Here is a 27,206-nt window from a genome sequence, read left to right on the forward strand (position 1 = left end):
GACTGAAAGCAGGATAAAAATACTTGCTTTGCATTAAGTGGGAGCATAAAATGAATGAACAAGTATACACTGTGTGGCGTTCCTGTAGAAACATCGAAAAACATATAACTACTCATGACAGAATTACTGATAGCTAACATAAGCATAGACTGGTCAGGCACTTAAGACAAGGCACGAAAACAGGTCAAGGTAGATCAAGGGTGAAGTCTAGAGTAGGATAGAAACTTCGTATGCGGCATGCCCACATGGTATGTGCTGTCAGCGCACATTAAAGAATACAGAGTGAGCTAACCAATACCGAGGCCTCCACAACGGTGTCTCCCATAGACTGTGCGCAGCTTTGGGATGTTAAACACCACATACGATACGATAAACTGAAGGTGTGGGAATGGCTGTGTGGAAAGTACAAAAGAAAACTAAAATGCACTTCAAAAGAAGCGAATAGACATTCCTTATATGGCTGCTGCATGAACAGTGGGTGACAGAAAATTAAATACGAGAGTTGTCATGCCAAAATCACTGAACAATGAAATGCATGCTATGGCATTGTGCAAAGAGCATATGATTACAGTAATACTGTTTCAAATAGAGCTATCTGCTTCTTTGCATGATCTTGAATCTTTATGCTATTCAAGAAACAGACAGGAGTGAGTGCGAAATAACACAGGACAATTGCTAGCCGCGGTGGCTCAGTAGTTAGGGTACTTGGCTGCTGTGCTTGTGTTCTCTGGTTCGAAAGTGGCCATTGCAAACAAAGAAAAAAGGCACCCATGTGCTGTGCGATGTCAGTGCATGTTACAGATCCACAGGTGGTTGAAATTACTCTGGAGCAGAGCAGTAGCGTACCTTTAATTTCTCTTTTCTTTCACTTCCATCTTCCTCCCTTCCCCAGTGGCAGTGGTCGTTCGGCTGTCCACTGTGCCGTTTCTTTTCTTCAAAAACCAGTATTCAATTTCCGTTTTTACTAGGTATCATTGTCCTGTGTTATCCTGCTGACATCTCTTTAATAGCACAAAGATGCAAGACCATGTTTCTATGGCTTATTCTTGCGGTCGTGAATTAAGCGATTCTAGTTTTCGCTTCTGTATTTCAAGCTTAACCGCTAGAATGTCCCTTTCCATCTTTTGGCACTTTCTTTGGTGGGCCATCTGGCGACGCAGGATGCGCATCTGAAGGCGGTGCTCCGCATTCTTGCGCCTCTGTTCTTCGTGGAATGCAGAGACTCTTTGCTCTGCCTCTGGAGCAAACATGCGCTGCAATGCAGCAATTCGCCCACCTCTCTGTGCTGCTGCTTCACTTGGCTGTGATGCCTCGTGTTGCAACACAGATGCTGCTGGAGGTGTTTGCAGTGGCAAGGTATCCTTGTCAGGTTGTGTCAAAGGAAGCCTTGCCTGCAGGGTAGCAAGAGCTGCAAAAGCTGGAGCAGCTACAGGAACTGAAGCAGCAGGAGCTGAAGCAGCTGCAGGAGATGAAGCCACTGTAGTTGCTTCTGCAGGACCTTGCTCCTGAGATGGCGAAGCTGAAGAAGGGTGAGGAGTTGTATTGGTGAGTGCAGAATTATTTGTTTAAAAACAGGTACAACGTCTACTTCAAGAGCTCCCTGACACTGAACACGTGGGAAGCAAATAGATAGGAGCACATAATAGGAGGCAAACAAAAGATGGCATTCACAGACAGGCACAGAAAAAAAATAATGCATTTCATACGACAGGAGAAACAACTGCCACAAGTACGATTGTAACAGATCAAAAAGATCATCAAGTCCTGACATAAGCACTAAAATCTTTAAGATGGTAAGTACAGCAAAAATGAGTCTTATTGGAAATATTGTAAACAGAGATGGAAGCGTTGGAATCCTCGGCTCTCCGTTTATCATATGTATCATGGTGCTCCGTCTTCTTATCATGCAAATATTTGAAACATGGTAGCTTCAGTTACTTCACAACGCGTTTCATGTTCCTAGTCATCGAAAGGAATACGTATTGGCTGAGATCTTCAGGTCATATTTACCGGGGTCATCAGTCCAGTAATCGTGGACCATCGCCTCAAGCATATGAGCTGGTTCCAAAGATAGGACCGGCTGCGCCACTGCGTCGCTGTCATAGGGGTTGTGGAGCCGAGTCTCCATATGGGACGCAATGGCCCCAACTTGAGCAAGAGTGGGGCTCATTGGTCGGCATGTTTGCGACCCGCCACCTGAAACAGGACAGACAGCACATGTGCTCTGTGTCATTTGTTCAGATAAATGGAATGTGCTTATGGAACAGAGGAAAAAATGACAAATCCAGCAGTCAACAATTTCTTTTCCCATGAGCCTTTATAACTTCTTAAGACAAGCATTCACTTCAGAATGAAAAAACTGCACATCTGGCTGATTCGAATTGCACAATGATTCCACAAATGAAAAAATAATTTTTGAAAGCAATTAGTTCAGCACGTAACAAGCTTGTAAAGAAAACAATAGACTGGGTCGTCAGTGTTAGTTCTTGTAGAACAGCAAATGCATATACAAAGACAGCGCACAACATTACATGGCTCAATGCACTGTGATTACAGTGCAAATACCAGTTAACCGTTAAACTGATATTGGAAAACGAAAGCTCCTCATTTAATTCGCACATGGTGCTCAAACCTCCTAGCATACGAAAAGGTGTTCTTTAATCGCGTGTACGTGTCATTGGTCAGATGACAGCCATCACACAGAGAATCTTGCAACCTATTTTTACATCTTTACGTCTCGTGACTAAGCATTTTACAGATTAGCGATATCAATATCCATACATTTGCACAGTCACGAGATCGTAGCACATGCGCCTAAAAATGTGCCTGGTAAAAAGTGCGACAGTTTAAGGAGCCAACGCGTAATCCACATAAGCATGAAAACTGAAATTTTGCTTGCTGCTGCACTGTTATGCCGCAATATACATCACATTTACCTGTTGCGTGCACATCTCGGTTGATCTCCGACCTCTTCTTCTTGTAGCGGGATTTCTCGTCCCACCTCTTCTTCAGTTGCTTCACAGTCCTCGGTCGGATGTTTGGCTGGCTGTTGTATTCAGTGCAGATTTTCTGCCAGGCCTTCGTTTTGGCGTGCAGGGAAGCAGTGTGCGTTTGCTTACACTCAATAATGAGCTCATATTTACGAACCAGTGCATTGAGCACCTCTTGCTCCTCGTGAGTATACACGAACCGCCCTTGCCCGTCCGCGGCAGTCTCGCTCGCACTGTCCTGCGTGCTGCTCATTCCTAATGAAACGCCCGCAAGCTGAAAAGAACGTATTGAATAAACAGCGCGAACGAAGACGCGCACAGAAGACAAGAAAACGGACGAAAACGGATGTTCAATCGGACGATCGCACCAAACAGCCAAACTGCGACCCGTGGATGAGTTGCCAACGCTAGCGTGAACTGCTCCGGTCGGCTCGCCGACTGGCTTCAATTGGCTCGCAGGGACACACTTCGCAAAACGCGAAGAGGGATGCGTTTTTGCGAGTTAAAATGCCCAATCACTACCAATAATCATGCAAACCGACAACGTACGTTATTATTTCGCAGCTGCGCGGCGTCTGCGTGTCAGAAATTTCTCCATACCCTTGCATCCAGACGCCGATTTGCCTACTGCGTAAAATCTCGAGTCGAGGACGGCTTCTCGAGGAGCTCCTCCGCGGAGTAAACGCCGAGTGCGCTTCGTGAAACGCGACGGCTCCTTGAGTGGAGGAGGGTCCGTTTCGTCCACTCCACGGAGTCGAGGGCAAGCGCCGAGTCGAGTAGCGTTTATGAATTCGGCGGTTAGTTACACAGCCAAATCCTCTCAACCTGTCACCAACAGGAAAATGTGTTACAGTGGCTTCGATTGTACATATGATAAGGGGCAACCGTGCAGCTGTCATAGATCCCACTTGAAGGCCAAATAGCCGTGTTTGTGTTTCCGAGCAGGCTTAGAGCTGAGGCAATGCACAAAATGTAGAAGAAAGCCTCAAAGCAAAGTTCACCTTACAGTTTTCAACAAAACTTGGTCATGCGATGGGCAGTAAAACTTTACAGTATGGAGGAGGGGAAAGGTGAAAAGTTTAGACTGGCAGCTGCAAGGTTGCAAGTTAAGCAGTGCAACTTCAGCACTGTAACAGAAGATCTGCTGCTTGATTGTGTCATGGTCAGCAGGGAAATGGTTAAATCAGAGAGGTGGTTTATGAAGGCTGTCTGAAGGATCTTGAAAGCACCGTGTGTCTTTATAAAGAAACTGGCAAAGCAGTGCGAGAAACCAAAGATATGTTGCAGTGTACAAAAGCCTGTGATGCATTGGAGTCCACCATATACTCAGAGAAAATGCCAAGGAATGATAAACATGCACAAGAACACCCAGCAGAATTGCAGACTCAGAGCTATGGTCATATTTGGAGTGTAAGAGAGCTATACTACTCTTTTCAAGCAGAAGAGAGCATAGCTATGACAAACCAGTACAGTTTGCAGCAGTCTGCTGGACTGTTAGAAGACGATCAAAAAATCAAAGCCCCGCCGCGGTGGCTCAGTGGTTATGGCGCTCAGCTGCTGACCCGAAACAGGCGGGTTCGATCCCGGCCGCGGCGGCCGAATTTTGCATGGAGATGAAATTCTACAGGCCCGTGTACTCTGCGATGTCATTGCACGTTGAAGAACCCCCAGGTGGTCGGAATTTCACTGCGGCGTCCCTCATTTTAATATGGATAAAAATGAACAGACTGCATCTTTCTTGATTTTTCGAAGGCGTTTGACCGTGTAGCCCACTGCCGTCTAATCTCCAAGTTGTCAGCAATTCGTCTTGATTCCCTAACTTTATCATGGCTCCGTAACTTCCTTTCCTTTCGCGAACAGTTTACCTTTGGCCGCCGCGGTGGCTCAGAGGTTATCGTGCTCGGCTGCTGACCCGAAAGACGCGGGTTCGATCCCGGCCGCGGCGGTTGAATTTCTTTGGAGGAGAAATTCTAGAGGCCCGTGTACTGTGCGATGTCAGTGCACGTTAAAGAACCCCAGGTGGTCGAAATTTCCGGAGCCCTCCAGTACGGCGTCTCTCATAGCCTTAGTTGCTTTGGGACGTTAAACCCCATAAACCAAACCAAACCAACCAGTTTACCTTTGTTAATAGTTATTCTTCGCCGTCTTCTTCTGTTACTTCTGGTGTTCCTCAGGGCAGTGTTCTTGGTCTTTTGTTGTTCCTTATCTATATTAATGATCTACCAACTAACATATCATCTGTTGTGCGCTTGTTTGCTGATGATTGTATAATTTACCGTGAAATAAAATCGACTGATGACCATCACCTTCTTCAGCAGGACCTTAATATTATTTCTAAGTGGTGTGAAAAGTGGCTCATGACGCTCAATTCCTCCAAATGTAAAACAATGACTTTCAGCCGTAAACGTTCTAATTCCGAGTTCTGATACTCCCTGAACAACGTGCCTGTGGCTCAGACTACCTCGTATAAATACCTAGGCATTCTTTTATCACCGCACCTCTCATGGACCGAGCATATCACTTGCATCTGTGCTAAAGCATCTCGCTCCATTGGTTATCTCCGCCGCAACCTAAAAAATGCGCCTGCGCATGTTCGCAAGTTAGCTTAGGTGACTTACGTTCGCCCCCAGCTTGAATATCCATCTCTGATATGGTCACCACATCAAAACTATCTGAACTTAAAATTAGAATTGATACAAAACAGAGCTGCCAGATTTATTGCTAACAATTATACCCGCCAATCAAGTGTGTTTGAAATGAAAAAAGAACACGATCTCCCGTCCTTAGAAAAACGGCGCCAAGTCGCCCTTCTATGCTTGATACACAAGTACGAGTACACAGATAGGCCATCACCGGTGCCACTCAGCAATCCACTGCGCACGTCTCGACGCTTGCTTAATCATCTTAGCTTTTCTCGCATTTTCGGCCGTACAAAAGCGTTCAATTCATCTGCACTTCCTCGTGCCATTTCACTCTGGAATGATCTTCCTGATGCAATTGCATCGTTACCTAACCCTGCGTCATTCCCTGAACATGTGTTAAACTTATACTGCTAGCGCTAAGTACATGTGTTATTTTGTACAACGTACATGTGTTACCATGTTTGCCTTATTTTTCTGTGTATATGTATGTATGCACCTGTAAGTATTCCGCTGTGTAGGTACGATTTAGTTTTCTGTTAGTTCTTGTGAATTATGTTCTGTTTTGATACTTATATACCCAGTGTTTGCCTCTTGTTGCTGAAATCCTTTTTGATATTGTAACCCCCCTCACACAATGCTCGTTGGGGCCTGTGAGGTTCAATAAATAAATAAATAGCCTGAGTAGCTTTGGGACATTAAACCCTAATAAACCATACCAAGCCAAAAAATCAAGAATTATGAGAACAGCACACATGAGAACTCACATCAGATTTTGAAATAGGAAGACTTCAGATAAGGCCACTGTCAGGGGCACTATGCCCCATACTTTTACTGAATTATTCATGAGCATCAATCATGTGGTGCAAAATTCCTTTTTAAAATGCATGCGTTTCCAGCTCGCAGCACAAACCTGACATCACAAGAAAGTGCATAGTGTCACGTGCGGTACATGACACGCCCCTCAAAATCAAGTGTGTTATCTAGAATAGACATGTTGCATTTCATCTTAGAGAAATGTCCTCAGTGCAATTTTGCACTTCGGACATTTTCTAGCACATTACTCCGAAGGGAGTGGGGACTTTTTCTTGGCCTCTTGGAACAGGGTTGACCTGGTGGGCGTCCAGCTGGCAGCCGTTTGGAGCCCCTTGTCAACCCCGGCCGGCGTCTCGCAATACCTGTAGGCTGCATCCAGATTTGACGTCCCCGGTGCCTCCTTGCTGCTGCGGTTGCCTTGAAGGCAAGCATAAGCCCAGCTGCATCACTTCCATTGGGGCACGCGGTCCAGCTAATGCCCAAGACACCGCAGGATTTCTAGATATGCAGGGTTGTGCTCATTCATGGCATGCAGGCGGCGCAGCTGGGACTCCAAGCTCCGGTACACATCTTCTCTTTCCTGCATGAAAGGTTGTGAAATTGAATGACTAGATTCTGTCTACTTTGAGCGTTTCGAATGTCCAAAGCTCTGTAGCTATCATCTACCCTGGGATGGAAGTTCTAGTTGCAGGCTGGGCTGCAGCTGCTGAGGATTGCCATGTTGGTTTTCTTTGTTTTTATAGAGTAGCATTCTCATTATTTGCATGCACACTTCCTTGAAATTAGCCGCCGCGGTGGCTCAGTGGTTATGGCGTTCGGCTGCTGACCCAAAAGACGTTGGTTCAATTCCGGCTGCGGCAGTCGAATTTCGATGGAGGCGAAATTCTAAGAGGCCAGTCTACTGTGCGATGTCAGTGCACGTTAAAGAACCCCACGTAGTCGAAATATCCGGAGCCCTTCACTACGAGGTCCCTCATAGCCTGAGTTGATTCGGGACATTAAATCCTCATAAACTAAACTAAACTTGTCTGAAATTGCTACAAGTAGCCAGTTATGACCGTGGCACCCTATTGCTATCCTTGTAGTAAGCTCTGAGCTGAATTATAATATCCATTTGCTGGACATGAAACTTCACTGAAGCAAGGCATACCTCTTCATGCATATGCGGTAAAGACCTGGTCAGTGGAACAATCTGAGCTTAACATTCTTGATATATAGATCTCTTGCAAATTTTCCCAGCATTTACAGACAAAACTGTGACTCATTTATTCATTCTTGCCCGGTATAGCCTTTCATCTGAGTGGAAAGCTGCAGACTTGAATGTGCAACTAAGATCGGCAAGGTAATATGTATCGCAGATAATTCTGGAATTTGTATTTCTACACTTGTGTTACTTTCAGCATGAACTCTAAAAAGTGTCTTTTCTACAAGTTTGCAAAGATCAACCAGAAAAAATGTTCGTTGTCTTTACCTGCACTGGCATTGCTGAGGAAAGAAGGATTTAGGATGAGAAGGAACTTTACAGGGAATATGCACCTGGGCAAGCTGGTGTTGATCACAGTCTTGCGCAGTAGGTGACAGCGCTCTTGATGTGGAGCGCTGGCAGTCGTCTTGCATGTGGCTTGCTTCACAAGCCTGTAGGTTATCGTAACTGCAGCTTGCCTGGTCGGGCTCTTCTTGAGGCTGCTCTCCTTCCAGGAAGGGCATAAAGAAATCCCGAGTGGGGCACTTGTTGCCTAAGGCCAGCTTGCCCAATTGATGCCTGTCTCCTGTGTTCAGGGGCGGAGCATTTGGAAACAATCCCCCAAAAGTTTCATGGACAAGCGCCTGGTGCTTGCAAAAAGCACCTTGTTTTCCTGCTGCGCAGCTGGACATTCCAAAATCTGCTGACACTTCTTATATTGTGTCTTGGCGTGTGGCAGTGGGCACTGCATAGAGGTTGTGGTCTGTTAGTCGTATGGTGTCAGCAGCTCCTGACGGCATCCGGGAAAGGAGCAGTTTGTAAGCCAGGTGGTGATTGGCAACACGGCTGTTAGCCTGGCGGAGGATGCGGCTCTCGAAGTATCTCTCCGACACCACGGCCACTGCATCCACTACTGAAACGGCGTTGAAGGCCTCTGTTCTGCTGAGAACGATGTCTTTGAGGATACGGATGGTGGCCTCAGAGAAATTATTTGTGTTGTGCCCCCGTGTGGTGATGTTCGCACGGAAAATGAGCACCCACTCCTCCTCCCTTTTGAGGAATGTCTTCACCCGTTCTACGTAGCCCTGGTGGGATTCAGACCCAAGCCTGGCTTTCGCAGCTTCCAGCTTCTCTTCTGTGTCAGCGTACATGACCTGTAGTTGGAGTTTGGAATCCTTCAGTGAGAAATGTGCCAGTGCCTTTCACATACACATATGCACATTTACGCTGTGCCTGTAATTTCGCACAGTCCTCTTCTTTAAAAAACAACTACTTTTGGACAAAACTTGCCTCCTGGAATGCTGACATTAGTTGCCGTCTCTGGTCCTTGCCAACATGGTTGTGGGCAGCTGTCAGCCAGCGCCACTCTGCCTGGGCCACATGAAAATGGCACAGAAGCTGCCTGGCTGTAGGCCATGTTTCCTGCAGTGCAGCCTTCTCTGCACTGGAGTTGTCTGTCATAAATACGTGTGGTGCCTGCAGCGAGAACAATAGCCGATTTCAGCACGCCTATCAAGCCAAGAACAATTGATAGCTTTTAGTGTTTGTTCTTCACGTGACCTGCAAGAATTCATCCTTGGATCTTTGTTTTTGATTAACATGATTGTGGCTAGCTTTCTTCTAGAAATCTGACTCTACATCATCTGTTGCCAAACATTTCCATATAGTGTGAATCCTGGCGGACATCCGCTACTTTCAGAGGACTGTTGTAATGAGGATCACAGACAAGAAAATTCCGCCGCAGTTTAAAGCAGTTCAAATAATATCACTATGCAGAAGTGACAGCGTATGCATACTCTGAACTCTGGCTTACTAGTAGGGCTTGGACGTGTCGGTTGAAACCTAAAAAAAGTAAAGAAAAAGGTCAGTATCTATGGCATCCATGCCATGGATACTGACCTTTTTCTTTATTTTTATAGCTTGCTGTTAAGTAGAAATAACTCAATCCGCTTGTCGATGGAACTGCATAACCAGGCCTGGGGTTAGGTCCGATATCGGTGACCAGAACCGACAGTGCACTTCCTCACCAGAGCAGGATTTGGCCACCCTGGTGTAATACTTGGTCAAAACCTCCTGTATGAATACAGTAGTTAACCCTCAGTCTCCAGCGGCAGCTCAGCAACTGACCAAGACAGCGGTCAGTCCTGTGACACAACAGAGGGTGCCAAGAATCTCTTGCTCTGGACAGGCCGCCGCTGGAAACTGAACCTGGTAACGCTTAACTCTAGCCTTATCCAGTGAGGCTAGTCTTGCAAAGCTGTTTGAGGAACTAGCAGGCATTAAATGGGATGTCGTGGGGCTTAGCGAGGGTAGGACAGATGAGGCATATGCAGTCCTAGAAGGTGGGCACATACTATGCTATCGTGGATTAGTGGAGATAGCAGAACTAGGCGTGGAGTTCCCTATCACTCAGAATATAGCTGGTAACATAGAGGAATTTATATTATTAACAAGAGGGTGGCAGCTATCGTAAATAACCTTAAGTACTAACTGAAGGTGGTACAAACGTATGCACCCGCATTTAGCCATGATGACCAGATCACTGAAAGCTGCTATGAAGACGAGGAATCTGCAGAGAACGAAATAAAAACACACTGCAGTGTACTGATAGCCGACTTCAGTGCCAAGGTAGGAAAGGAGACCAGGCGGTAGGCGACTATGGCATAGGTTCTGGGAATATCAGGGGTAGTTATGAGTAGAGTTCGCAGAGAGGAATAATTTACGGATCATATTCCTTCTGAAATGAAATAGACTTCATACTGTGCGCTCATCCTGGTATCGTGCAGGATGTGGAAGTTCTCGGAAAGGTGCGTTGTAGCGGCCACAGGATGGTAAGGTCTCGATTTAGCCTATGCTTGAAGAAGGGATGGGAAAAAACAGTGAGACGGAAGCCCATTAACGCGTTAGCGGTAAGAGGGAAAGTAAAGGCCTCACTGCAGAACAGATATTCGGCTACAACCAAGGGCGACGACCTTGATGTTCAGGCATTGGATGATAGTCTCACATCTATCATTGCGTAGTGTTCAGTACAAGTAGAAGGTAGGATGGTAGACGGCATACTGCCAAGCTCTCTGAGGAGACGGAATATTTGATTAAGAAACGCTGAAGCATGAAAGCCTGTAACCCCAGGTGCGGAATAGAACTTAGAGGTATCAGCTGATCAAGTGCAAGGTAACCGTCATAAGGAATTTTAATATGGAGAGAATTGAGTGTGCTCTGAAGAACGCAAGTAGCCAGTAATGTGAACATTTCAGCACTTTTGCTTTTATACTGTAGGCCCAAAAAGTTACGTGTACTTTCTTTCTAGTCTGTACAAGAATATTTTTACCTTTACAGAAATGGCTGTTCGCATGTTTGTATGACCATTGCAATTTTACAGGAACTGATATCATTCCCTTTCGTGCCGCAGACATGTTAGTAAACTGCAACATTCTGTTCCCCTCTATTCTTCAGTTCAGTTCAGTTCAGTTCAGTTTATTTACCTTAAAGGCCCCCTTGTATCGGGGGTATTACATAAGGGGTATTACATGGTTCACTCAAACTTGAGCCGTAACTGCACCCTCACTGAGTGCATATGGCGAAGTTATGGTTTTTTGTCTAGCACAGTATCGAAATATCGCACTTACATTTTTCATTATGGGGTGCTTTCGTGAACAATATGGCAGCGTAGAATTGCATCTCTAACACTGGCCTACAACCTCTTGCAATTCTTGGCAGACAACCACATTTTATGGTGACGAAGTAATGGGGAAGGAAACATGAAGGCATATTTTCTTGAAGTTAGCTTCTGCAATGCACAAATTCAAGGCAGTGTTATTGTTTTTCCTACTTACGGCCTGACCTCTGAAGCAGAAAGGATGAGTTTCTTTTAGAAGTTTAAATGCAGCCACGTAGCCCTCTGTGCTCTGCTCATTGTGAAGTAGCACCGCTACTAGCACAGCACCAGCCATTGTGGCCACCAGCACCACCGTGGCGGTGCATTTTGTGCTGTCGCAAGAGGCCGTGGAGTCTATAAAGACTATGTCTCTTGCAGCATCCAGTGCCTGGGCCCGCTTCATGATGGGGGTTGCAACTAGAATAGCCCAGCAGGTGGCATCGTCACTCCGGCTCACCGTCACATCAGTGCCTGGAAATTGTGAGAAGCCAAGTGTACACTCACAAGAGATTTCAGGCACATTATACGCACTAAGAGTCTCAGAATCTGGCTCTGTACACTGAAGAACGCCTGCACAGATCATGCTGTGTGATTGTCAAAATACAAGGGTCCAAAATTTTACACAGGTACTGGCCTACATGAAATTGTTGTGGCAGGTTACAGTTACTCACAAGCACAATACTTTTGATAAAATAATGAGACACTATGTTTAGCTACATGCACCCCATAATGAGGGATGTTGTAACAAGTTTTTCCCATACCGTTGGCTGCATAGAGGGGTGCCTTCTCCTCCAGCTTCAGTAGTGGATCCATTGTGGTACCGCCAAAGCACGCAGTCCTCCAGACATTGTGCCAGTGCTGCACGGTTCTTGCCAAAGGATTTAAGGCGCCATTGGCCAACAGCACTGGTCCAGTTTCCTCCAGGCACAGCTTACTTTCATGCAGCCTGCGTGCTTCGCTAAATGTCATCCCATCACTGGAGTATTGCAGGGTTGTTTCCCGCGTTGTGCGGGTTCCACGAAGAAGGCGCAGGGCATCTGCTGACTGTGTGCTATGGGTATGCCTGCTATCAAATCTTATGATTGCAACCAAGGGCACATTCCTTCGCAAGTACTCATCGTTTCTCCTTGTGGCTTCGGTCAGCTTTTTTATCTTGATGTCAAGCCTAGCCATGCACGCGACATTGCGCCGACTTGACACTTTGTTTCGCTTGTTATGCTGGCACCGCCAAACCTTGTGGAAGACTATTCTAAAAACCACACAGATGAAACACTGAGCAGGAGTGGTAGCGTTACTACATGCTACTTAAATTAAATTATACAAGAACAGAATGCTTTTAAGAGCTTCAATGCAGGTTCAGCTGCAAAAATGCTGCGCAGTTCTTTGTTCACTTGTCAGCAAACCTAACTGTCCTTCTGTCATGCAGGCTAACGGCACACTGCATGAAAAGAACACTTCACATAAATAGTTCGTGAAAATGCAATGTCTACACAGGAGCAGGTGCATGCTTTCTGAAGTGTGAATTTCACTTATTAATGTTGACCAAAATTGACTGCTAAATTTGATTTACTGTTATTTGAGATGAGCTCTTGTAGTGAGTAGCTGTCTGACATTGATGCACATATTATTTTAATATTATTCTGCCCAGTCAGCCGGCAAAGGCCTGCAAAATTATTAGGTAGATTTATATTGTCAACCAGCCTCTCATTATGTGATCTTAGCTGAAACTGCCATCTAAGTTCATTTAAACTTCTTGTTGAAGAATTGCGGGGTCGCAGCGGAGCACCAGAGCAAGATGACCAGCGTGGCAGGCTTCTAGTTCCGAACTGCCCGTGCCGGGTGTGCGCCCCGAACACGCGCTGTCCATCTTTATTTTCTTCTAGCGCGCGCTGTAACGCCGATCTCAGCGCCGGCGCTTTATAGCGTCGCCGGGCGCTATAGGGTCCCCTGCCTAGACGGAACGGCGAAATTTGCGCGCCGGTGGGGCAAAGATGGAGTAGGCAGAGATGGAGAGTCCGGGAAGTTCATGTCAGGTGCCGGGAAGAGCCGTCGGGTGGAGTGCGAGGGCTCAGGTGGACGAGCCTGGCTGCTTCGCAACGGGCGAATGATGCTGGGTGCCGAGTTGACAAAGGACATGGGGGCAGGGAAGGCCATGGTCGGGCCGTCACCGACTGTAGTGCTGCCCGCGGACACAAGTGTCGTCGGTGTTGGAACGTTGGAGCCGGTGTCGGTGGGAATCTGGCGCGCCGAGTACGTCGTCACAAGCACAAGAGCGGGCGAATCGGCTCCGTGGACTGACAGAAGCTGTGCTGCGACAGCAGCCGCTGTACAATACTTGGCACAGATGTGATCGTCGACACAACGGTGAGAGCCGTGACGATGGCGGAGGAAGTTGCAGGGCTCAATGTCAGGCGCTTGGGTGAAGGAGGATCGACATTCCGGAGCGGTTGGCCAGGGATGATGCGCGTGTGAGCATGGTCGGCTGTAGGTGGCTGCAAAAAGGTTGTTGCAGTGACAGGCCGTGCAGCTGAGACTGCTACATCAGATGGCTGGCTGGCAGCAAAAGACACAGCTTTTGGATAGACAACTGCCGCACTACTCGGTGTGGGTAGCTCGACCATTCGTTGCTGAAGGTGGCTCAAGTCAGGCACCGAAGCAGACACTTGCTGCGGCGGTGTCGAGCTGTCAGGGTCAGAATCCGAGAAGCGGTTGACCGTACTGAGGGCTTGGGGTGGGGCCTCTTGGGCAGGCGGTGTGGCCGCCGGGGTAGTGGGGCTGGTATGTGGCATATGCTGCGGTGGCGGCTTCAACCTCACAGCAAAGGCCTGCAGAGCTGTTGGCGGTAGTGACGAGGTAGATGGAGATGCCGGAAGCCTCGGCACGGCTGCTGCCGCAGAGTCGTCCTTGGCTGCAGGAGGCTCTGGCGACAACGCCACTGAAGCGCAAGGAGGCAGAGCCAGAGACGCGGGTCGGATAGTAGTGGGAGCAGGACGCGAGGCGGAGCTCGTGCGGATCCCACCTGGTGTGGCGTCGAGAGAGACAGCCGGGTTGGAGACGCTGGACTGGAGTGGCGGCGATGCGGCGAGGGGCTGCTGAGGCGGGCCGGATTCTGATGAAGGCTGCGTGGGCGCGAGCGAGGCCGGTGCAGGACCAGAGGCTGGCGGCGGCGAAAACGGGTCCGCTGCGTCGTAGAGCGGCGGCGGAACGTAGTAGGCGCCGAAGTCCGCCAAGACAGCCGCACGCAGCTCATCGTATGGCCGGCAGCCGAAGGCAGAGTAGGTGAGCCGACGCAGGAGGTCGGGCGGGAGGATGTCACAAAGGACTGCGTGTTTAAACGGCTGGATGGTGATGCCGTTCAGGTACATCGCAGCCTCCAGTTGGGCGAACCACCCGCCGACGCCTGCAGGCCGGAACGCCGGGAGCGGCGGGTCGAAACTTGGGTGCTGCCAGTACGCCATGCTAGGACGCCGCTGGGATAGAAGGCACGGTTCGCCGGGTCATCACTGTTGAAGAATTGCGGGGTCGCAGCGGAGCATCAGAGCAAGATGACCAGCGTGGCAGGCTTCTAGTTCCGAACTGCCCGTGCCGGGTGTGCGCCCCGAGCACGCGCTGTCCATCTTTATTTTCTTCTAGCGCGCGCTGTAACGCCGATCTCAGCGCCGGCGCTTTATAGTGTCGCCGGGCGCTATATTCTATTACCTCTGCATTTAAACACTACAGGTCAAGGTTTTGCAGAAGTTATACTTGTTAGTTTTTTTTGGTGAGTGATTTTAGAAGCGTTCATTTTACTCAAGGTGGAGTTGTCGGTTTGATAGCACTGGCAAACATTTTGTCTCACAATTCGTTGCGTGGAGTATTTCAACTTCAAGTTGATGCCGAGTCTCACCCTCATTCTTGCCAGACAACTACACGAGTCTGGATGCCGTCGCCTCGCGCTTAAGCTTAAGCTGAACTTCTCATATAAATAAGGTTCACACAAATATCTCTAGATCTCTAGGCATTTTGTATAAAGTGAGATATTTGGTTCCCAGCTCTATTAAACGTCAGTTGTATTTTGCTTTAGTACAGTCTCATTTACATTACTGTCTGCTAATCTGGGGCACCACTACCAAGACAAACTTGCGCAGGCTTGAGATATTGCAAAAACGAGCTCTGCGTTGCATAGCAGATGTAGGTCCGCTAGAACATACATGCCCATTATTCTTAAAACATAATTTACTCAAGATAAACGGACTGTTTCAACTAAAGCTTGCAGATCATATTTATCATGAAGTCACCCGTGACCCAGTTTCCTTTTATGCTTTATACTTCCCTAACAAGAAACCTTATGATTTCAGGTATAGTAATTTTCAAATGCCTCTGATGAGAACGAATTATGGTATGCAGCACATTGATCACTTAATTCCTGATTTACTTAATAAACACCCACGTATTATGGAACTTCTGCAGCAGCCTCGTTCCCCCCGTAACTTCAAGAACAATGTTAAAATGTACCTTCTGTCCGTCTCTCCCCCATAAAGTGTCCAGTTTCTAGTTTTTTTTTTACTCGCTGGGTGTATGTCCAGGTTCGCTATTTTTGGTTTTGTTGTCCTAAAGACGTAGGAGGTATGCGATGCAGTTTTCATTGTTTTTGGTTTGCATGCTATTTCTCCCCTTGCCTGTATGTTAATTCTGTGTATCTCATTGTTTGCTATTTCAATTTTTTTGTTTTGTCCTAGAGACATTTTAGCTCTGCGTTGTTGTTTCCTTCATTTTTCATTGCATCTGTGTTAATTGTGTGTAACTCATTGATCGTTACATATAATTCATGTAGTACGTATGCGATGTTGTTACTTTTCTTGTTTTGCTTTGCGTACTTTGCTGTGTAATTTGCCACCCCCATGAGCAATGTAACGGGTGACGGGGCCACGTCAGGCAAAAAATGAATTGCCTTTTGTCCCGTCACCTCTGACAAATCGCCGTCAAAAATAAACTTCACTTCACTTCACTTGTATACTTTACACTCCACTGCAACAAGTTATGAAACGAGGCATAGCTCTATGTTTTATTCAGGTAACCAATAATCAATTTATACTTTTTTTAACGCGGCAGGACCTCGTGTCGGAGAAAATCCATGAAAAGTCCCCAGAGAAGCAGCCCAGGGGGCAGCTGGGCCACCTGGGTCACGTGATCTTGCGGCGTCATCACAACCTGCCCAGCGGATTGTCACACAAGCTCCACTCGTGGCAGAACTTGCCATCACAGCCATGGGGAAAATTGTTCCCAGTCCAACTGGTTTATGGAACAATTCTCGGTTGGAACCAAATGGGTATTGTTCCATAAACCATTTGGAGTGGTAAGAGAGCTCCCAAGGGTCTATGAATGTTAAGAATTCCCAACTCTGCGCACGGCTAGACCCGGGTTCGAACCCGATCGCGGCGGCCGCGTTTCGATGGAGGCGAAACGCAAAAGGCGCCCGTGTGCAGTGCAATGTCACCGCCCGTTAAAGATCTAGAGACGTGAGGTGGTCGAAATTATTGCGCAGCCCTCCACTACGGCGCCTCTGTCTTCCTTCTTTCACTCCCGCCTTTCTCCCTTCCCTTACGGCGCGGTTCAGTTGTCCACCGAGATGTGAGACAATTTCTGCGCCATTTCCTCCCCCGCCAAAAAGAAATTTATATTGGGGCATTAACGCTATTGCGTCATACCCTTGAGGCGGAGCTTAAGTACCCCCCCCCCCCCCCCTTTTTTTTTTCAAGCATATCCCTTTACCGTTCTTCCCTTTGTCAATTTATTTTAGGCCAGGCGGCTGCGGTGGCGCTGCGCAGCAAACCGATTTATGCTCGCTAGCTAGTGCCATGTAGTGCACATCCGAGTAGAATGCCTTGACAATAATTGGAATACAGCGATAAAAACAGTATCGCCTATGCAGCAACGCAACTTTCTCCCGATTTTTGGACCTTCTGGATGATCCAGGACGTGTTTGTCTCGACGCCGTATGCTCCCAGCCATTCGTTGACGGCTGCCTCGTCGACCAGGTTCGCGCGATACACCGCTTCATACTCTTTTGACGCGGGCTCGTCTTTTACGACCTCGAGCTCGAGCGGCTGGGGATGCTCGTCCATTTTAACTGCTCTTGTTCAGTTAAAATGGAGTGCGATGGAAGCAAATTTGCGCCGATGATGAACAGCTCGCCTATGAATGAATATGTAACTACAGCGCGCACAACGCATGAAGTCGTAGTGCTGTGGCACCACAAGGACAAGGACGTAGGCGGAGTGGCAACACAAGTGCTCGTACCAACTTGCTCAATTCTCAGCCTTTTTGAACCGAAAAGTACCTAGAAACGCCCACGAAAGTACAGTGCGCGGGTGGAGGGCTGTGGGAAATGCGTAGGAGGAGGAGGTAGAAGAGGAAAGGCAGGGAGGTTAACCAAAGAATAATCGGTTTGCTACCCTACACGGGGGGAAAGCAGAGAGGGGATTAAAAAAAATAAAGAGAAAGGAGGGTAACAGAAAATTGAAGTCAAACGGAAAGTCAGCGTTCGTTAAAGTCACAGCCTGTCATGCAGGCCAGAAGTTCGCAAGAAGCCGAGCAGTGCCCCTTCCCCCTTCCGTCGGGGCCTTTTGTCGGGGCAATCATGAAATAAGGTACCACATAGTACACTGATTTGCTTAACATTTCCTGGTGATAAAATGACAGTCATGGTCTTGTCATTCTGACGTGCCCACTTTCCTCACGACACTGCTGCCATGCGGCGACTCTACCCTACAAGGGCGCATTTCATTATGTGGTGAAGTCCAGCTGGTAGGCGTGTAGTTGCGAATTTCTATGGAAAACAATGCGCAATACTGCAGAACAGGTGGTGTATGCACCTACTGCAGAACAATTCTACTGCTTTCATAATCCGACTGGCGACATATCATTTGATCGAAATATGCGCACTAAACTTAGCGCTTTCCAGTTTTCAGCTCATTCGTGCGTTCAGTCGTTTCTATTCCCACTGCATGTCAGGCATTATTTGAAAATGAAGAGGTCTTGTGCAGCTAGCTTCTCAACACTTACTACCTTAGTAATACTTTTTGGGTGCGTTAAGATCGGCGAACACAGGCCTGGCAGGAATTCCAGGAAGACGTGAGTCATGCAACAAAGGTGCGGCGGGGAACAGCGGCGGCGGCGTCAGGTGGCCAAGTCTGCCCACGGGTCGCCGGACGGAGTGACGCCGTGAAAGGTCACGCTGTTGATTTTACTTGAAAGGCGACTGCGACATTGACTGAGGTCCTGCGTTTCGGACATCAGGCGGGGGCGTATAAGGCCCCTCCTTCACCTGCTGGGAAACGCAGCGCACTTACTATCCCACGGGGGCACCGCTCTCAACACAGTGCTGAATCGACACCACAGCCTTCGATGACGTGTCTCTCCCCCTGTCCACCGGCTGGGAAACGGCGTGGCCTTCCTTTCCCACGGAGGCGCTGCACCTGCCAATTCGACACGACAGTGTTCGAGGTCTGCTGGCTTTCCCCTTTCCCATCGACCGAGCTGCGAGAGAGTTCAGCACCGCCCCTTGACGTGGGTGGTACCGCCAGTGCCCACAACTGTCCACCTGACTGGAGAACGTTTTCCGAACTTTATTCCCTAGTCAGAGATCTCGGGAATACGAAGGGCATTTAATGGGGTGTTGTTTTGTAATCAGCACACTCCCATCTCGACTGTAAATATGTAAAATAAACCTTATCTACAGTTTCCTCCATATCGGAGTTCGACATCGTCCTTCGGAGCTGGGACCTGCGGGGCTGAACGAGTCAGTCAACTCCAGAACCCCTCCGTGTCCAGCAGGTGGCTAGTTGGGGCATGTTTCCAGAAAAAGGGTTCAACATGTGCATATTATAAAAACAGGGTTACACGTTCATTTTCATTGTGCTAAAGCACTACAGAGTTCAGGCGCTGACTGAAGGCAGCAAAAAACTAAATAGTAACACATACTGCACAACGGGCGCTATAGGAGCGAACGTCAGACGCGTGATGCCCGGAAAAAACAAGCTAACTACTTTGAACAGCGTTTATATTCATCAAAGAGAGTTGATAACATATCGCTTGACTATCGGCGCCGACCTCATGCCCCTGGAAAGCCTGCGGAAAAGAAAAAAGTATGTACAGTCGCCGTTAAAAGTAAATGAAAGGCGACTTTGTCAAAAAAAAAAATAATTTCTTTAAAGCATAATCGTCCATGTTTGTTGGTGGACAGTGCAATTCGCGCAATCACAATTAGTCTGCACATATGTATTCAAGGATGCATGAATTGGGGAGGGGGTGCAATTATAAAAAATTTTTCGTTAATATTGCCTTCCATTTACTTTTGGCGGCGCCTGTAGGTATCACTGCATCCACTGGTCTATGCTGCACGGACACCAGCGGATGTGGTTTTCCTCTATGCTGAGCCTGATCTCGCTCGAGCTGCACTCAAAAAGAGAAAGAAAAGCTGCGCATTGACGTCGCGCCCACGCCTGCGTGAGGAGAACAACAACAAAAAAACGCGACGAGAACCCAGGCAGTGCGTGTGAACCGAGTACAAAGCGCCGCGTTGCACGCAAAGAGGAAAAAATAAAAGCTGTGCACACCCTCGCGCCCGCGCCTACATAAGAACGACAAAAAAAAATGCGACGAGGACCGAGGCAGTGCGCGTGAATCGAGTCCCTGCATGAAAACAAAACCGAAACTTCTCTAGAGTCGCTTCGCAAACGCTAGGCGCCGCCAGCGCTGCTGCAACCGACGGAAGTGGCGTGAAGTCACGTGATCGCACTCCTGGGCGTCGTCTGCTCGAGTGCGTCTACGGGATATGTCTTGGCAATACGCGTGCCGGCAAGCAGGATGACGATGTGGTTTTTGCTAATTCTAATTACCGCGTTACTTCTCAATGCGATGATGAAGCTTGACTGCCCAATGAGCTCGGTTATGAACGTGCAAGCGATATCTGCTTCGGCAGGATGTCGATATTTCTTGTGCGTGTGTGTGAAAAAAAATGCAACATTTTTAGTTAAACGTTCGTAAATGTCGCAGAGGCTACGGCGGATGCCTGGCGGAGGTCTCATTTTAATTTAGACCACTCAGGTTTCTTTAACGTGCGCTTACAACGCACAGCATACGGCGGTTTTGTATTTCGCTTTAAGTGATATAGGACCGCCGCCGCCTGGGTCGAGCCCACGACATTGGAATTAAAAGCCAGTTGCCAAAGCCAGTGAGGTGCCGTAAAGAAACAGTGTCCCAGTTTAATTTAGTAATTTTTATTCACTCTTAATGGTCATAAACTAGTGCACAACTGAAATTGCACAATCAAGCGAAATACACAAATATTGCACGAATGAAATTTCACTCAAATGTATGTGATGCAAAAATTAGGCACAGACTTCACGCCGAAGCGGCCGTCACTCGCACGTTCATGACAGAGCTCATTCGGCAGTCTAATGACCGAGAGATCGCGCTGAGAGATAACGCGGTCATCAAAGATAAAACCGCAATGTCATCCCGCTCGCCCATAGCGTGGACTGGCGAGTGTCAGTATCGAGGCAACACGGCTAGCGCCATGCTGGAGCTAGACGGGGGATTGCCAAAGCGCGGCAAGTCGAGCGAAGGCTGCACTTCTAGGACTATAGCTGCACACAGGGCGGCTGGGGAAGAAGCCACCAACCCAGTACACACGTCAGCAGCTTATCGCGGATGCTGCTAGACGGCGCGCGTGGCACCAAAATTAGCAACAGGCCACGCGTTCCCGTGATGGCATTTCATTCGGCCCCGATAGTACACTAGCTTTGGGCCCATCAATCTTTTATTATGCAAGGTTGTGCACTGTGCGCACAAAGTTACGGCATTTTCACGGTAACGCTACAACAACTTGGCTCGCTCCTTATCAACTTTTTTTCAGGAAGGCCGCTAAGTCATCCGGCGAGAGGACCTTCATACCTGAGAAAGCTGTCACTGCATGACAATAGGCGCTTGTAGCCAACATGCCCATGCTTACGACACATTTTTTTTTTTAAATTCGCAAAGTTTTCTCTGCAAGCTTCAAAGAGAAATGAAATGTGGTCGTCGTATCACTCGCTAGCGGGGAGGCAACTGGAGACGTTTCTGTTCATCAATAGTTGGCAAATATATGCGGGGAAACTAAGAAAAATATACCTGTATTGAGATTCTTGAAAGTCAGCGCAGTCATCGCAATGTTCTTTGTAGGCTTTAGGCGCTAGTCTAGCGTTTTCCCGCCTTTCGCATGCGCCTTTTTTTTCTGGTGGCTTTGACAAATACGATGACTAATTAGGAAAAACCTTTTGAAGGACATTTTCCACCAGGCGCTAGTTTACTCGAGGAATTTCTACAGTTTTCCCTCAGTTGCGTGAGCGAACATTTTCGGGATGTCTTGGTGATGAAAGTAAATATCACACACTCTCGACTTCGCTGAAAGGTTCCTGTCTAGACGCGGAATTGCTCTGTTCTATGCGCCGAGAAGTACTGCATCGCTCGCAACGAAAAATCAATGTGGGTCTGAGTTGCTTTTGTCGTCCCAATAACCACTCGTGCAGCGGGCATGCAGGGTGTCGGCATGGTTCCAATGAGCGTACATTACGTCGCAGAACCCATAAAACCATCACAAAAGCATCACCCTCGCACCGAACACACAAGACGACTTCACAAGTTGGCTGCAGCGCCACTGTCGCGATGACTACGCTGCCCAGACAAAGTGTGCTGTCTAACGTTTAGAATAAACAAAGTGATCGCAATAACTGAATTTTTAAGCCCGCTAGTCGCCTGTTGCGTTTTGAATTTCCGATAATACATTTACTTGCGTCTGCCAACCAATGGCGTATCTCGGCGCATCAGAACGCTGTGGCATAGCCTTGCTCATCGCCAAGTCATGCGAATATCGAGAGCCCTATCATGCAAGGCTCACGTTCTCGCCACTCACCTTGGTAGCACTTTTTATTGTGAAGTGGGCTTTGCTCGACCTCCGCCGTTGTCAACTACTGAACAGTGCGCAGCCACCGCGGCGTGCTTGAGACGCAATGTTGCTAACTTGGGACTGACGCGCAGCTATAACTGGACCGCTGAAGCGTCCTTATAGTTCTTCCGTTTTTCCCCCCTTCTAATCAGTACAAAACTACACCGTGGGATATTTTGTTTGTGGAGGTCCAAGAAATACTAAAGAGTTACAATAGATAAAAACATGGTACAGTGGCAGCTTGCGGAAAGCAGCAGACCTCTTGCAAAAACAAGAATGCTGCAACAAAAGTTTTCGCGCCAAATAGTGCGCTTTGTTTGAATAGTTGGATAGCTGACATACGCGCTGCTTGAATGAATGCTGCACAGAAGCGTCTGATTTTTTTAAACCAATAGACGAAGTATATTTTAAACGTTTTCGAGATTGATAGCACAAAGAACGGGCGTCGACGAACCTGTCGCTCTCGAAACCGAAACAAGTGCAGTAACGTGGCTTGCTTACTCCAGCGAGAGTAAGCGTTTCCAGTCAAGCGCATTGATTCCCCCAAAGTAACCATGTGATGAATTCGGGCACGGGTGACAAACCACCGTATCAGCCGTTATATCCTCCTCAATTCAGAGGTCGTGTCGCATCTCACCCTTGACGGGTTTGAAGTCGAAAATTCGTGAGATAATACGCATTCAGACTGGCCGAGGCGCCAACCCAATCGTCGGAGAAGTGAGTATTGCTGTTTCGTTTCCTCGTTATAGCTCTGCCGTTTTTACTGGCTGTAGGACGGCTCGATTAGGCCTGGTTGGAGGTCAGTTTCCCGCTACGCTGAAACGGCACCCTTCACCGTATCGTGCTAGAGTAGCCATCGCAACATTTCTTCGGCGGCATGTTTTCGCCGCAGTTGGTATAGTTTCATAATTATCCCTTCCGATATCTGGAATGCGCTCATCGTAAGCGATGAAACAGCGCCAGCCATGCCCGCTAACAACGCCGCCAGCGCAGTGACGAAGCTTTGACCCTCACTGTCGAAATCCCCGCAGGGAGGCGTCTGCAGCATGCAGACGTTGGTGAGTGGCGACACCACGGGGTTAACCCGAGCATCCGCAGGGACATCCCCACAGGGGGATGATGGTGAACAATGCGTCACCACGGACCCGAGCATCCGCGCTTAGCCGTGCGTGGCATCGCCGTGTCCGGGGAAAAGGGGATCCTGGTGGTTGAGTCGATGCCGAGCGTTTGGACCTTTAAGGCCCCTCGGCGGAGGCAACACACCACTTTGGCCCCAGCTTCCTGTAGACGGCACCTCCGGCCTGACCCGACCGGGGGAAATCGGCAGTCGCCTTTTCCTGTTCTCCTCTCCATCTTTCACTTTCCTATCTCCTTTCTTACAACTCTCCTGTATCCTCCTCCCTTCTTGGTTTTTTCCTCTTTTTCCTGGCGGCGAGGGTTAACCGTGTGTGACCAACTACCCTGTGTTGAGTCATATTAGGTTATAGTTAAGGTGTACAGCTGGCGTGGGCAGGACTTTCTTTCAAGTTCCTGTCGCGTCCCCTTGTTGGACTCCATGGTGGGTGGCTGGCACCATGACCGAAAAACATCAATTTTTTATGGCTCCCCCCCTTTCAAAACCTGATCGCTCTCTTAAAAGAGTGCGGAACGAGGCAGCAGACTTTTTTTCGAAAAAGAAACCTACATTCACAAAGTTTCATGTGATACATAGCAACAGTGACGAAAAGCAAGCTCGAATAATATCCCCATTCCTTGTAACCAAATGTTTAACAGATACCTTAGGGCCTGGCTACAAGGTATCCAAAATGTCCAGTGGCGACCTACTCCTCGAACTCCGTGAGAGCATCCAATGCTCAAAACTCTCAAACATCGATTCCATAGGGGACATCTCTGTCTCCGTCACTCCCCACCGATCCCTCAACACAGTCAAAGGCGTAATCTCAGAGGCTGACTTCATCCATCTAACAGAAACCGAAATGCTTGAAGGACTTTCCGATTAAAATGTAATTGAAGTGCACAGAATCAAAATCCGCAAAGACAACAAAGAAATAGACACCAAACACATGGTCCTCACGTTTAACACCAGCAGTTTGCCCGAAACGATCGATGTTGGATACCTGAAAATCACCGTAAGGCATTACATACCCAATCCCCATCGCTGTTTCAATTGCCAGAAGTTTGGCCATGGCTCACAGAGCTGCCGCGGCCGCAAAACCTGCGCGAAATGCGCATCAAAGGACCACCAGTCTCAGGAATGCGACGCAGCTCTACGCTGCGCGAATTGTGAAGGAGATCACGCTGCATACTCCAGGGCGTGTCCGTCCTGGAAAAAGGAAAAAGAAATCATCACCATTAAGACTAAAGAAAACATTTCATTCAAAGAAGCGAGGAGGCGTTTTGCGCTTACCAATTCATTCTCCTTCACAGCAAAACCAAACTTCGCTGATGTGGTGCGCGGGGGCGTAGCACCACACAGCGCTCCGGCACCTGCCGCGGCCACTTCCACCGCGCCTGTGGCAGTGCCATCCACGCCCCAGGCCGAGACAGCGAAAGCTGCTCTGCCAACTACAAGCCAGGGAGTGCCGGCCCACAGGTCAGCATCCCGCAGGACTTCCCCCCGTCGGGGGAGGCCTGACACCCACACACCCGCGGCTTCTTCGCGGTCGTCCAGCACCTCTTCCGAGGTGATGGACCAAACTCCCAGTCCGTCTGCTTTACAGCGGCGGAACAGCTCTCTTGAGCGAAAAAAAGGCAGGGCTACCATAACGGCCCCAGAACATAAGTAAACCTCTCGTTGCTCCTACCCCAAAACATAAAACATGGCTTTTCTAGTTCAGTGGAACTGTAGAGGAATATTGAGAAATTACGATGACATAAAAAACATTTTAGGGTCAATGTCACCCGTAGCCTTATGTCTCCAGGAAACCAATCTAGGTCCACAACATATGAACATCCTGAAGCATTATAAAACTTTTAGACGCGATCGTGAGCAGGCAAATAGACTCTCTGGAGGCGTCGCGATTATCGTACAAAGCGGCGTTCCTGCTCGAGAAATAAAACTCAAAACAAAACTTGAAGCCGTTGCGGTCAGTGTCGTCAGCCATAAAACAATTTCTCTTTGTTCTGTATATATTCCTCCATATTCTACATTAACAGTCCACGATTTACAAGAACTTATCAATGAACTTCCAGAACCGTATCTAGTAGTTGGTGACTTTAACGCTCACTCCCCTTTTTGGGGAAGCGAGCACTGTGACTCTAGGGGTCAAATAATCGAAGATTTTATCCTCGCAAACAATGTATGTCTTTTAAATACAGGAAAAGCCACCTACTGCTCCCCTGCCTCGGGGAAAATGACCTTTTTAGATTTGTCTTTTAGCTCACCTTCTGTTTTTAATGATTTTAAATGGGATGTCATTGACAACCCATATGGCAGTGACCTCCTCCCTATACTAATCACTTTAACATCCCCACCGGAAATAATCCCCACAAGGCCACGGCGCTGGAAGCTTCACCTCGCCGACTGGTCACTTTTTAGAGCAAAGGCAAATTTAGAAAATATACTTTTAGATAATCTCTCCATCGACCAGATAAATGAAAAGTTCACTAATTGTATCATAACTGCCGCACTCACAGCTATTCCACAGTCGTCAGGAGTGGTGCAACAAAGTCATAAAATATGGTGGACAAAAGAGTGCAAGGAAGCAAAAAAACTACAAAACAGAGCTTGGGGTAAATTTCGCCGGTACCTGACACATGAAAATCTCGTTAATTTTAAGAAGGCAAGAGCCAAAGCTCGGTACGTCCGTCAGGGTGCCGAGAAAGCATCATGGCAGAGTTATGTTTCATCCATTAACAGTCAGATGACATCTAAAAAAATGTGGGAGCAGGTTCGCAAATTAAACGGTAGCTTTTCACCATTCACAATTGCGCTTTTAACAACACCTGGCACACAAACAAGCATAGAGGAACAGGCAGACATATTGGGGGAACATTTCACTGCAGTTTCAAGTTCATCACACTACACGCAGTCCTTTTTAAAATACAAAAATACAGCTGAAAAACAGCGGCTGCCAACAACTGGAGGTGCAAATGAAAAATACAATAGTCTAATTACCCACCAAGAAATCAACAGAGTACTGTCTGCCGGAAAAAAAACTGCTCCAGGACCCGAGCATATACATTATGAAATCCTTGCACATCTTTCTGAGCCTGCCATAGCAGCACTTTTAAGATTCTTCAACACAGTTTGGATGTCAAGGAAAATACCTGTAGCCTGGAAGAAAGCTATTGTTGTACCGTTTCTCAAACCTGGTAAACCCCCAACCTCTCCTAGCAGTTATAGACCCATAGCCTTAACCAGTTGCCTCGCCAAATCCTTCGAAAGTGTCCTAAATATAAGACTAACCTTTGTTCTTCAATCCTGTGAACTGCTTGATATCCATCAGTGTGGATTTAAAAAAGGATGCTCCACTACAGATCACTTAGTCCGCCTTGAAAATACTGTCAGAGAAGCTTTTATACACAAACAACACTGTCTTAGCGTCTTTTTTGATTTAGAAAAAGCATATGATACAACCTGGAGGTTCGGGATTCTCCAGGACTTAGCTGAGCTCGGCATCCGTGGCAGAATGCTCAACTCCATTAAAGACTTTTTGTCTAACCGCTCATTTAATGTCCGCCTAGGCTCGACCCTTTCGAGGGATTTTATTCAGGAAAATGGAGTTCCTCAAGGGTGCATTTTAAGCACAACTCTCTTCGTTGTAAAAATGAATTCTATTAGAAAAATAATCCCAAGGTCCATTATGTATTCAATGTATGTTGATGATCTTCAGATAGCATGTACATCTTCCAATATATCCACATGCGAACGACAAGTACAACTTACAATCAACAAAATGGCAACATGGGCAGACAAGAATGGTTTCCAGTTCTCAACACAGAAAACGGTGGCCTT

General features: G+C 47.7%; 1 pseudogene; it reads right to left on the minus strand.

The window, feature by feature from the left end:
- Positions 1-6,652: 6,652 nt before the first annotated feature.
- On the minus strand, positions 6,653-17,387 carry LOC149355943 (uncharacterized; annotated as a pseudogene).
- Between the last annotated feature and the right edge of the window lie 9,819 nt (positions 17,388-27,206).

This window comes from Amblyomma mixtum, chromosome 3 (genome assembly GCF_055824585.1).
Source record: "Amblyomma mixtum isolate Tamu chromosome 3, ASM5582458v1, whole genome shotgun sequence".
NCBI classification, from domain to species: domain Eukaryota; kingdom Metazoa; phylum Arthropoda; class Arachnida; order Ixodida; family Ixodidae; genus Amblyomma; species Amblyomma mixtum.